The 12342-nt window shown below is 35.7% G+C and overlaps 1 protein-coding gene across 1 annotated transcript in view; it reads right to left on the bottom strand.

Moving 5' to 3' along the window:
- The window catches only part of rin1b (Ras and Rab interactor 1b), a 39501-nt gene extending 30674 nt beyond the window's left edge, over positions 1-8827 (bottom strand). The window contains exon 1 of the mRNA XM_016236105.1: positions 8436-8827. The gene's annotated coding sequence lies outside the window, so the exon portion shown is untranslated. The remainder of the gene's footprint in view (positions 1-8435) is intronic.
- Positions 8828-12342: the final 3515 nt, after the last annotated feature.

Here is a 12342-nt window from a genome sequence, read left to right as displayed (position 1 = left end):
ATTAATATCATCAGGCAACCCAAACCGGTTTCTTGATTTGAAACAATATCACTCATTAGAACATGCAGAAACTAAGAAATACATTTTTCTATTTAGATATTTATTTTGTTAAGGAAAATGAATGGTCTGGTTTCTACAACTTTCACTTTGGAGCAAAACTCTGGCTTTAAACTGGAAAGAAATAAAGATTTGACATTCATCATGATAATTATCGATATTGACTGATATGAAAAAAATTATCGTGATTTTGTGAAAAAAAAAAGTGTCAGACCCATTACATCGAACACAATTATATCTAAGGGTGAACCAGTTGTTTTGAGTTGATTAACAATGTCATTTAAAAAAGAAAGCGAAATAGGTGTAAACTGACTAAAGACACCTGTATATTTTAAATTGGCTGCAGGATTGCCAGCAACCGATTTGATGGTATGTCTGATCTCAGATATCTTATTAATAAAAAACTGGCAGAACCGCTCACACATAGCTACTGACTCTGTAGGATACACACAGACAGCAGGGTTTAACACAGCATTAATGGTATTAAAAAGGGTTCTAGGATTACTATGATTTTTGTCTATGAGAGTCGAAAAATAGTCTGATTTGGCCACTCTCACCGCTTTTGATACTTAATAAGAGAATCCTTTAACATTTCTGTAGTTTGTCCTTTTTCCATTTCCTCTCGGCCCTTCTACAAGCCTGTCTCAATGTCCGAGTGGTATTACTCAACCATGGCTCAGGAGTTAACTTGTGATGTTTAGTCCTCATTGGAGCCACAGAATCCAAAATTGTAGTGCAGAGAGAATTAAAACTGTAAAGCAGTTAATCAGGACTGAGCTCAGATGAAGCGAGAGCAGTAGAATGGGAAAACTTCTCAAACAGTGAAGAACAGGTGGCAGAGGTATACATACATAAAGAAAAAAACGCTTTATACAACATACTCATATACTGTAAACAAAAAATGATATGATCAGTAAGCCATGGCAATTTATGTTTTTACTTTACTTTAAGTCATCAAAATAAGTTGAGCAATTTCAACTTTTGTTTTGTTTGTTCGTTTCTTTACGACTTTTTTAAAAGTCGGTTTAGTATAATTTAAGTTTAAATGACTTACAACCAAGCTGGTTATACTTGAATATTTAAGTCAACAACTGAACTTAAGTTTTTAAGTTAAATTAGATGAAAATATTCTGCTAAAATTAAGGAAATAGTTCATTAATTTAAACTGAATTCAGTTAATTTTTACTTCAATCAGCTTAATTAAATGCTCATTTGAAATGGTCATTAAATTCATTTCAACATCTTAACAATTAAAATAAAGATTTAAAGGGATACTTCACCCCCTAACAAAGAAAACTGCCATCATTTACTCACCCTCATGCCGTTCCAAACATGTTTGACTTTATTTAATCTAAAACAAGATTTTTTAAAACATTTCAACGTTTTTTATCCATAGAACAAAAGTCAACAGGGTCCAAAATTGTTGGATGAACTATCCCTTCAACATAATTCATCTCACCTCAACTAAACTCATTTAAACTAATCTCATTCATTTCCATTCAGTTGTTAAAGACTACTATTAACTGTTAAAGTGTGTCACTGTTCGCATGTCATTTGATTGAAATGTGTCTGAATGTGACTGTCATGATTAGCGCAGCGATGCTGTCATTCTCTATTGAAGCGGCTGATGAATGATGACACACCGCAGCCGTGGCGGATTGAGCTTGTGTCTAAAACAGGCCTAAAGTGACGGATAAGATGAGGTGGGATGTGTGAAATCAGGGGTCCTAATGCCAGCTGTCCACTGAGGAGCCCAAATATAAAGCTGGCCTTCATTAAACAGGATGACGGAAGTGACAGAAGAGAAACAGAGTTTACAGTCAGATGGACGCAAACAAACATGACACACAGAAGAAGGACTATGAAATGGACGATTATGTTGAAGACCCAGTCATTTGAGTATATTGAGTATCACGTGTTTACTCCAGAGAAGAAGACTTCAGTCTTTCTCACGTGTGTCTCCTCCAGAGCTTCAAAGGAAATCTCAACCCTGGCAAGACCACGGTATGCAATCAAACGTCAGAGAGCTCAATATGATCTCAAACATGAACTTAAACTCAGTTAAGTCTCAAGAACTACAAGCTCTGAGCAATAACTTTGCAATTCCTTAAAATGTTTTAGTAATGGTAATGGGAAAAAAAATTATAATAAATTCTCCAGTAAGACATTTGAATTGGTTAATTATAGTTACTTTACTATGGTGAAAACATATATACAAAATATTGTAAATTTATATACACATCTCTTGGTACTAAAAGGCATGAAACACCTTTTAATTTACATATAATAATATTCATGTAAAAATATATAAAATATAATAATATATAAATATAAATAAATACAAATATAAAAATTATATATATATACAGTGGGTAAGGAAAGTATTCAGACCCCCTTAAATTTTTCACTCTTTATTATATTGCAGCCATTTGCTAAAATCATTTAAGTAAATTTTTTTCCTCATTAATGTACACACAGCACCCCATATTGACAGAAAAACACAGAATTGTTGACATTTTTGCAGATTTATTAAAAAAGAAAAACTGAAATATCACATGGTCCTAAGTATTCAGACCCTTTGCTGTGACACTCATATATTTAACTCAGGTGCTGTCCATTTCTTCTGATCATCCTTGAGATGGTTCTACACCTTCATTTGAGTCCAGCTGTGTTTGATTATACTGAATGGACTTGGTTAGGAAAGCCCCACACTTGTCTATATAAGACCTTACAGCTCACAGTGCATGTCAGAGCAAATGAGAATCATGAGGTCAAAGGAACTGCCTGAAGAGCTCAGAGACAGAATTGTGGCAAGGCACAGATCTGGCCAAGAAGCATGGTGGTGGCAGCATCATGCTGTTGGGGTGTTTTTCAGCTGCAGGGACAGGACGACTGGTTGGAATTGAGGGAAAGATGAATGCGGCCAAGTACAGGGTTATCCTGGACGAAAACTTTCTCCAGAGTGCTCAGGACCTCAGACTGGGCTGAAGGTTTACCTTCCAACAAGACAATGACCCTAAGCACACAGCTAAAATAATGAAGGAGTGGCTTCACAACAACTCTGTGACTGTTCTTGAATGGCCCAGCCAGAGCCCTGGCTTAAACCCAATTGAGCATCTCTGGAGAGACCTAAAAATGGCTGTTCACCAACGTTTACCATCCAACCTGACCGAACTGGAGAGGATCTGCAAGGAGGGATGGCAGAGGATCCCCAAATCCAGGTGTGCAAAACTTGTTGCATCTTTCCCAAAAAGACTCATGGCTGTATTAGATCAAAAGGGTGCTTCTACTAAATACTGAGCAAAGGGTCTGAATACTTAGGACCATGTGATATTTCAGTTTTTCTTTTTTAATAAATCTGCAAAAATGTCAACAATTCTGTGTTTTTCTGTCAATATGGGGTGCTGTGTGTACATTAATGAGGAAAAAAATTAACTTAAATGATTTTAGCAAATGGCTGCAATATAACAAAGAGTGAATTCAGAGAGGTCTGAATACTTTCCGTACCCACTGTATATATATATATATATATATAATACAAAATGTAAACATATACTACTACTACTACTAATAATAATGTTTTTATTTGTGAAAAAATAAATAAATAAAAAAGCATGAGTGACCTTTTAATTTAGAGTGGAAAAACAAACTATGCTTCTATACAACGTACAAAATTGCACCCCTCACATTTTAAATTACTCTTACTGTCATTTCAGATAAAAAATACTCCCTAAAATGCCTTTATTAGAGTTTTAAATCGTTCTCTCTCTCCACAACAATCATATAATCAAATAATGCATCACTACAGTAAAGTTGAGGAGCTCACGGTAATGGAAAGTTTTGCTGAGTGATGAGTGAATGACTCATGTAAGCGCACACGGATGGCTGCTGAAGGGCTCTCCACATGCAGAAACACAGCTGGATGAGGGCAGGTTGATATTGTCCTAAAGCAGGGAGCTGGTGACTGTGAGCTCATTCAGACCTGTGTTCATTCTGCCACAGGTGCTCGCGGCACATATGAACACTACTCACATCGAGGAGAAGTTTAGAAAAGTTTCTGAAACCACATGAAAGCTTAGTGTGAGGAACAGACCGAAACTTCAGTCAGTACTCGCTGACTGAAGTTCCCCTCCACCAAATAGTCTTAAAGGAACACTCCACTATTTTTGAAAATAGGCTCATTTTCCAACTTCCCTAGAGTTAAACAGTTGAGTTTTACCGTTTTCTAATCCATTCAGCCGATCTCCGGGTCTGGCGGTAGCTGCGTAATATCATTGCGCCTGCTGCACCCATGGTACGGCAGCAAAGTTCCTTGATTATTACGCCGGAATGAGAGTATAGTTCCTAGCCATATCGGCCTAGAAAATCACAACTTTTCATTTTCCGTCGGTCTTAGTACACGATGTAACTACAGAAGAGTCAAGTTTTAAATAGGAAAAATATAGAAACTCTTTGGTCATTTTTGAGCGAGATGCTAACGGTCTAATCAGATTCAATGATCTATGCTAAGCTACAGCTAAAAGTGCTACCGCCAGACCCAGAGATCGGCTGAATGGATTCGAAAACAGTAAAACTCAACTGTTTATCTCTAGGGGAGTTGGATTTTTCAAAAATAGTGGAGTGTTCCTTTAAGCATATCCTAATTTACTTTTATATTTATGCACTCTCAGACCTTCCAACATGTAGATACATTTTTTCTTCATCAAAACTTGGAGAAATGCATCACTTGCTCAGCAATGGAGGCCCTTCAGTGAATGGGTGCCGTCAGAATGAGAGTCCAAACAGCTGATAAAAACATCACAATAATCCACAAGTAATCCACACCACTCCAGTCCATCAGTTAACATCTGGAGAAGTGAAAAGCAGTGTGTTTCAAAGAAACAAATCCACCTTTAAGACGTTTTTAACTTTAAACCATTGTTTCTGGCTAAAACATGAGTACTCTAGGGATGCACCGATATGAAAATTTTGGCCGATACCGATAACCGATTATTCTTTATTTTTGAAAGCCGATAACCGATATGTTGGCCGATAAATCTATATCCAAATTGTTATATACTTTCTGAGAGCCTGATTACAAAAAAGGTCTCATCATTAAAAGCCACATCCCAAACACTTCAACATAAGCAGCCTAGTTTGAACGGTGTACGTTTTAAAAATATTTTTACTCTCCCATTACCAAATTTAGTCATAAAAAAGTCTTACAAATAAATAAAATTATGCATAAATAATGCAAACAAGTCACTGGACATCATTACACGTGTAAAGAATCAAAATGAATGCGCCATAGATCAATAAAACGGAATAGCCTCTGCACGGACAATAATTAAATGATTTTAATTACTAAACCATATTGTTGATGAAAATAATAAGAGAACAATACAAGTGGTTGTTGTTATTAATAATATATCAATGATTTTGAAAAAGTAACAAATTAATACCACTGTTTTAAATAGCAGCCGTTTGAGCTGCGCGTGCTGAAGCTGAAGAGCTGAATGAACATGGTAAACTGAAGCGTTTTGCTGGCAGCTTATTTAACTCAAGGAAATGCATCCTGAGATTAATATTAATACAACATAAACATAATATTACAACTTATATATGTACAAAATGATGCAGTTATTGCGTTCTATAGTCAGAATGTGTGATCCTGTTGTGGATGCGCTCTTCCCATATCAACGCGCTGAAACACGGCAACTAAACCCAAAGAATTCACAACGTTTTATTATAATAATGTTCTCATTAGAATGTTATATACACGACATTCCCAATCATAGTTATTAATGTTGTGCACTGCTGTTTGAGTTTATCACCGGTAAACTGAAGCGCTCTTTTAACTTTACCAAACGCATTCTATATGAGATACATCAGATATACATCAAATAAACACAATATTACAACGTACAATTGCACAAAAGGCTGCAAACGAACAGCGCGCATCTGAAGTGTCTCTGAAGGAAATAATGCATTATTTATCGGCTTTAAGATATCGGCCAAATTTTCTTATCAGGCCGATACCGATAACAGAAAAAAATTAGCATTTATCGGCCGATACCGATATGGTGGCCGATATATCGTGCATCCCTACTCTATACATAATATTCTTTCCCCCAGTGAAAGACTCATCATGAGAGAAATCTGCACAGATCAAGCACTGTTTACAAGCTAACACAGTTCTAAACAAATATTTGGGTGGATTTTAATGTGAGAGACAACAGAAGATTGACTTTTTCCCTGGAGGAAACGTTATTATGGATTATGGACTCGTATTTTAGCCAGAAGCAATGGTTTAAATTTAAAACTCCTTAATGATGAATTTGTTTCTTACAAATACGCAGCTTTTCGCTTCTCAAGACATTAACTGATGGACTGGAGTGGTGTGGATTACTTGTGGATTATTGTGATGTTTTTATCAGCTGTTTGGACTCTCATTCTGACGGCACACATTCACTGCAGAGCATCCATTGATGTAATGCTACATTTCTCCAAATCTGTTCTGATTAAGAAACAAACTCATCTACATCTTGGACAGCCTGAGGGTGAATGCAATTTTCAGCAAATTCCCATTTTTTGGAGGAACTATTCCTTTAAATGACATGCATTCCCTATGAATCCTGGCATTGCAAGCGCCTTGTGCTACTGTTTGTTTTTGCTAATTCGTCATGTGAGGAGGAAATTGCATTTAACGAAAAAAAATGAAAGAAAGGCAAATGGATTTGACTCCTTTCAAAAACGAATAATAGTGAGGGCGTTACAAGTGTGTATCAGTGACAAAACAGGATATATAGTGTCCACAATGAGTGATTATGACATGACAGCACAAACAACATCATTCTAATAGACTGATCATTATAGCACTGGAAAAACAAGAGTTTCATCCATCAGTCAATGTGCTGCGAACAAAGCCACTGCAAGTGTGAACAGACTGCTTGTATGTGTGTGTTTCTCCCAGGAGGCTCATCACCACACTTTTCACACTGCCACCCCCGCAGCCAAAGATGCTCAGAGCCGCTGTGGTTTTTCTGTCTAACTACCACCAGGCAACAAACCTTTACTGTACATGCTAATAAAAGGACGACTTCCAAACCAAATGAATACATACTTAAGAGATTTTAGAGACTGCTCTTATCCAAACTCTTAATTTAACAAGAAATCTGAATCATTGTAGAGATTGTCTATAAAAAAACAAGCAGATGGACCACCCAGAATCACTGTAGAGAAACTAAACTGACTTGCATCAAACCAGCACACGAACTATAATCACTGATTATACTAAATATATTCTGACAGTCATATATCAATGAAATATCACAACTTTGCGGACTGATTTTAATCAAAATTCTATCATATTGTGATTCACAGGGTTTGGATGTAATTATATACATTATGGCTTCACATACGAAAATACATATATTATCAAAGTGCAAATTGGGCCCATTTTACCCTGAGAAGTCTCCGTAATCTGCAGTACAACAGAAAGATTGTCAGATTAATCTGGAGAATCACAAGTTATAGTTTTAAAAGCTGATCTCTTACAAAAAAGTACCACAGAGATACAGAACAATGATGGTATCAAGCCACGGTACGGAATGAATACAGTTTTTCTTCACCATGGTATTTATGGAGTTGCTTTAAAGAATAACATGATATTACCATAGTAAACATCCAAAGAAGCATGGCGATACATTTAAGTAAAACTGACGGTATGCAATAGTCTTTATTATATACAGTTCGATAGTAATATCATGGTACTGCCACGGTACACATCCAAGCTAAAAAAGCATGGTAATACTTAAGTACTTTTTGTTAGATATATAGGAAAACTGAATATCTATCTATCTACTGAAAGTACTGTGGTGATTCCTGCTACCATGGTACAGTAACATATAATGTAGCCTAGTAATACCATGCTACTGAATGTATACCACACATGTGCAAAAAAAAAGCATATTTGAGTACTTTTGCTTGTGGCTTCTTAGCAATCTATTCCTAAAAATACTGTGGCAGTATCATGTGACACTGATGGTGTCAGATACAATAGTAATACTATGGTACTGAATGATGATCATATTTATATACAGTACCATAGTAAAGAACATCATGGTATTACCATGGTACACATCCAAACAAAAAGCACTTTTTGTTAGTCTTTTTATCCATCCAAATATCTACCCTGAATCCTGAAAGTACTGTGGTGAAAACATGGTATTGAATTATTACCAACATGGTACTCCAAAGAATACCAGATGAGACTAGATAGATTTTTCAAATATTACCATGAAGCATGACATCTTAAAAATAAGATAAAATTGCCATGGCACACGCCCAAACCATGGTAACATCAGTGTATGACCATGACAGAAAAAGAGGAACTTTACCTTCTACGTTAATAGTTCTTCTCCTTTGCGTCCATCATCATCAGGTTGGTGAATTCAGGAGAGCTTTCGGCTGAGCATCATTCGACCTGCTCTGCAGCACCGGGGCTTGTGATGATATGTTTGATCTGATGATATGAGGAGTTTGATATAATTAAATGATCCTCCGTGTTCATCACATTCTGATTCACGCGCAACTTTCCCCACGCGCCACAAACTCTCGTGTCACTGCGTGCGCAGGTGCAGGCTGAAAATAATATCTTAGCCAAATCAAAATAAAATGGTAACTTACGAATATTTGGTACTAAAATATAAAATCAAATAGAATGGATCAGATCAAGCATTCTTTGTCGCGTTTATCGGCTACAATAAAATTAACTGAGAATTATAGATAAAAGAAAGGAACACGAACATGCAAACACTGAAATATGTTACTGCGCTCATAAATGAGATATAAATCACGAGTGGAAGTGTTGAAGACACAGCCCACATGAGGCGCGCGCTGGAGCACTGCCTGCGTTTCACGTGATATCCGCTGGATGTCGCCAGAGGAGAGAGAGAGAGACAGAGCGAGAGAGAGAGAGAGAGAGAAAGCGCGCGAACGAAAACGAGCGTCAGATGATAGACAGGTCGTCAGACGACAGACAGCTACGCTAAAGATAACTAAAACATGTTATAACAATATAAAATGCTTGAAAAAGATTAGTATAATTTATTAACCACATTCGGTCCACCGCAGGAACACGCTAGCATATACTCTAATGGACATTTTGACATCCATCGTTTCCAAATGTAAGGTAGGCTAATTAAAATCTCTGGCACGTATGAAATACAACAGGGAAGTTGTGTGAATAGTTGGCCTACCTGCTAAAGGTACACTGTAAAAAAGGATTGTGATTTTAACAGTAAACGACTGTAAAATGCTACAGTAAAAACCTGTTAACTGGTTAACAGTAAGTTTCCATACTATATTCGGTGAATAAATGTAATTACATTTAATGTGATTTCACAGTAAAATACTGTTAAAAATACGTTTTTTGGAAGTGAAAAAGAAAAAGTCACTGTATAATTTACAGTGAAAAACCGTAAATTGACACTCCCAGAATTCCCTGGAAGACCCTTCAAATTTGATGATTTTTTTTTGTTGAAATAACATGTCTCTTCTTAGTTTTTCTTATCAGTTGTGTACACTAGGGTTTAATCTTACAGCTAATGTTGTTAAATTAATGTTTATTGCATTATTTCAGTATCATGTGTGTCACCATGATGGGGTTTAGTGTTTGTGTGAATGACACTGTGCACCTTGTATATATAAGTATTGTCCTCCTCAGCTCATAGAAAAGCTGTTTGTGATGAGCTTTGGTTCATCATGTGACTCTCTCAAATCAGATAATAGTACTTCATTGTGTTGGTTTATTAACATTACATCAGTTAATGAAATACATTTTATTGTGAATTTAAGTTAAGTCTGTAAAACCTAAAATGTTGCTACCATATTTTTTACGGTGAAGTTCTGGCAACCACAGCTGCCGGTATTTTACCGTAAATGTCACAGTGTTTTTTTACAGTGTATGGTTCAACTTGTAGTCACATAAATTCACTACTTTTATGGTTCTTCAATGCCACAGACCGCCAAGATCATGCCTAAAATGCTGCTACATATCAGCTATAGATTTTCATGTATAAAAATCTAATTTATACTGTGAAAAATATGTATTATAAATGTGCAAAATATTATTTGTACAATACTTTATAGTTATAGTTATTTCTTCTACTCAATTTAATACTATACTGTTATATGCATTGTTTATTTCTTTGTTAATCTATTTTTTATTAAGTAATTTTAATGAAAATATACAAATTCATAATAAAATAAACATTTATTTAATATGTATTCTAATATTTATTTATTATTATTATTTTGTAATTAATCATTTATTTAAAGTTTTCATAATTTATTTAATCACATTTTTATTAAGTAGCCTATTTAATGTTTGTTTTATTATGTGTTTATTTTAATTAATTTTTTCATTATTTACAGTGTTTCCTCTAAACTTTTCTATGGAGTCCCAGCACTTTGGCCTGGGGGTTCCCGTGCCCCGATTTGAAAACCGCTTTTGGTACATTTTATCCTTTTATGAGCTTGATAATAACCCAAGGTCATCACTTTTTTGAATGGAAAACAGCAGTTTGGTGTTCCTACAGAAAAAAATTAAGTCAAATGAGACACAAGAGTAGGGTTGGGTATCGTTTGGGTTTTTTATGATACCTGTGCCAAATCGATACTTTTAAAATGATACCGGTAACTAAACGGTGCCTGAACTGATACATAAAAAAAAAATTGCCGCAAAAGGTCGGTGGATGACATTAAAGAATGGCTTTTTTATTGAAAAAAAAAAATCTTAAAATTGCACAATATATTACAAATTTTAAGTATACGAAAATATACAAATATAAGTACATACAAAATACAACTAATTTACATAAATTCACAATAATACCTAAGCCACGTAAGCCAACTATAATAATTTAACACTAAATAACAGTTACAGTACTAATAACAGCAAATTAGTCCGAATTCTTGGCAGGAATGCATTAATACAGTTAACCCACGCTTCAATATATACCTTGGTTTTTAAACTGATTTGCAATTTAAAATGTGATTTTTAAAACAAATTAACAAAGAAAATCCTGTACACTGGAGAAAAACATGGATTATCATATGTCTACTACAAAATTATTTTGAGAGAAGTATTATTATTCCTATTTTTACCCAAAATAAGATGGACTGGCCATTATTGAGCATTATATTGTCAGTATAATGCCAGAGGGTGCCTTCACGCAGAAACTACACATATGCATCACAGAAGTAATAGAACTCATGACGCTTCAGGAAATCCCTAATTTGGACAAAGGCATCGCTGTCACTGTAAATGAATAAGAAGAACATAGAAATGCTTTGAATACTGAAACATGAAGACAATAAACACTTGACTGTGACAATGTATAGTTGATCTGTGTTCTTTCAAGCCATCTCTGGTATTTTCAGAATAATTAGGCCCAGATATATTTATAATACATTGCTAATCGACATTGCTAATCGACTTAATGCTTTTAAGTCTGAATGTGAAAACAACATGGACACTAACAAAGATGTGTTGGATTTGTATTATCAGAGCTTTCCGACTTGCGTTCAAATTCATTTTCTCAGTCAGGATTATTATTTTTTAAAATAATTTTTCTGCTTATTCTGACGCCACATGCATGCAGAATAAATTAACTAGCGATCACATGTGGTTACGACCCTTTATATGTCAGTTTCAGAGCACCAGAGGGCAAATATTTCAATGGACAGCTCAGGCATTTAAATGGCACCGAAATGAGGCACCGAAATCTGCTTTCTGATTCGGTCCGGTACATACCGGTCATAAAGGTACCAGTACCATATTGGCACCGGGTTTTGGTACATTTTGGTTCATTTCAACCATTAAACCTTTCTACATCTTAAGTGTCTCCTCCCCTTTTCAAAGAAATCTCTGCTTCAGCAGCAAGAGGTTAAAAAAAGCAGCATGCCACATTCTCCATGCGCTCCAGTGCCCTTATCCTTGGCAGTAATTAGTGCCGAGAGCTGACTGCTGCGCCTCTGGCGATCTCCATGCCTGAATAAGGTGGATGTTTCCCTTTCGCCGCAGAGGACAACACCACAGTGATAGAAGGCAGAAAGAGATACATCTCTCTAACAACAGCCACGGGGAAGTTTATGAAGGCATATAAGGACAGGGTCAATCCAGAACATGCTAAGCTCAGGGAAAAAAACGTGTTGTAACGACAGAGTTCAATTATAGTCTGCAGGCAAACTCTCGAGACTTGCCCTCACGAAGCAATCATCCGTGACCCAGGAACAAAATAT

The sequence above is a fragment of the Sinocyclocheilus grahami genome, unplaced genomic scaffold (genome assembly GCF_001515645.1).
Source record: "Sinocyclocheilus grahami isolate Dianchi unplaced genomic scaffold, SAMN03320097.WGS_v1.1 scaffold481.1, whole genome shotgun sequence".
NCBI lineage: Eukaryota > Metazoa > Chordata > Actinopteri > Cypriniformes > Cyprinidae > Sinocyclocheilus > Sinocyclocheilus grahami.
The sequence above is the reverse complement of the archived record's forward strand: the minus strand, read 5'-3'. Positions and strand labels throughout refer to the sequence as shown.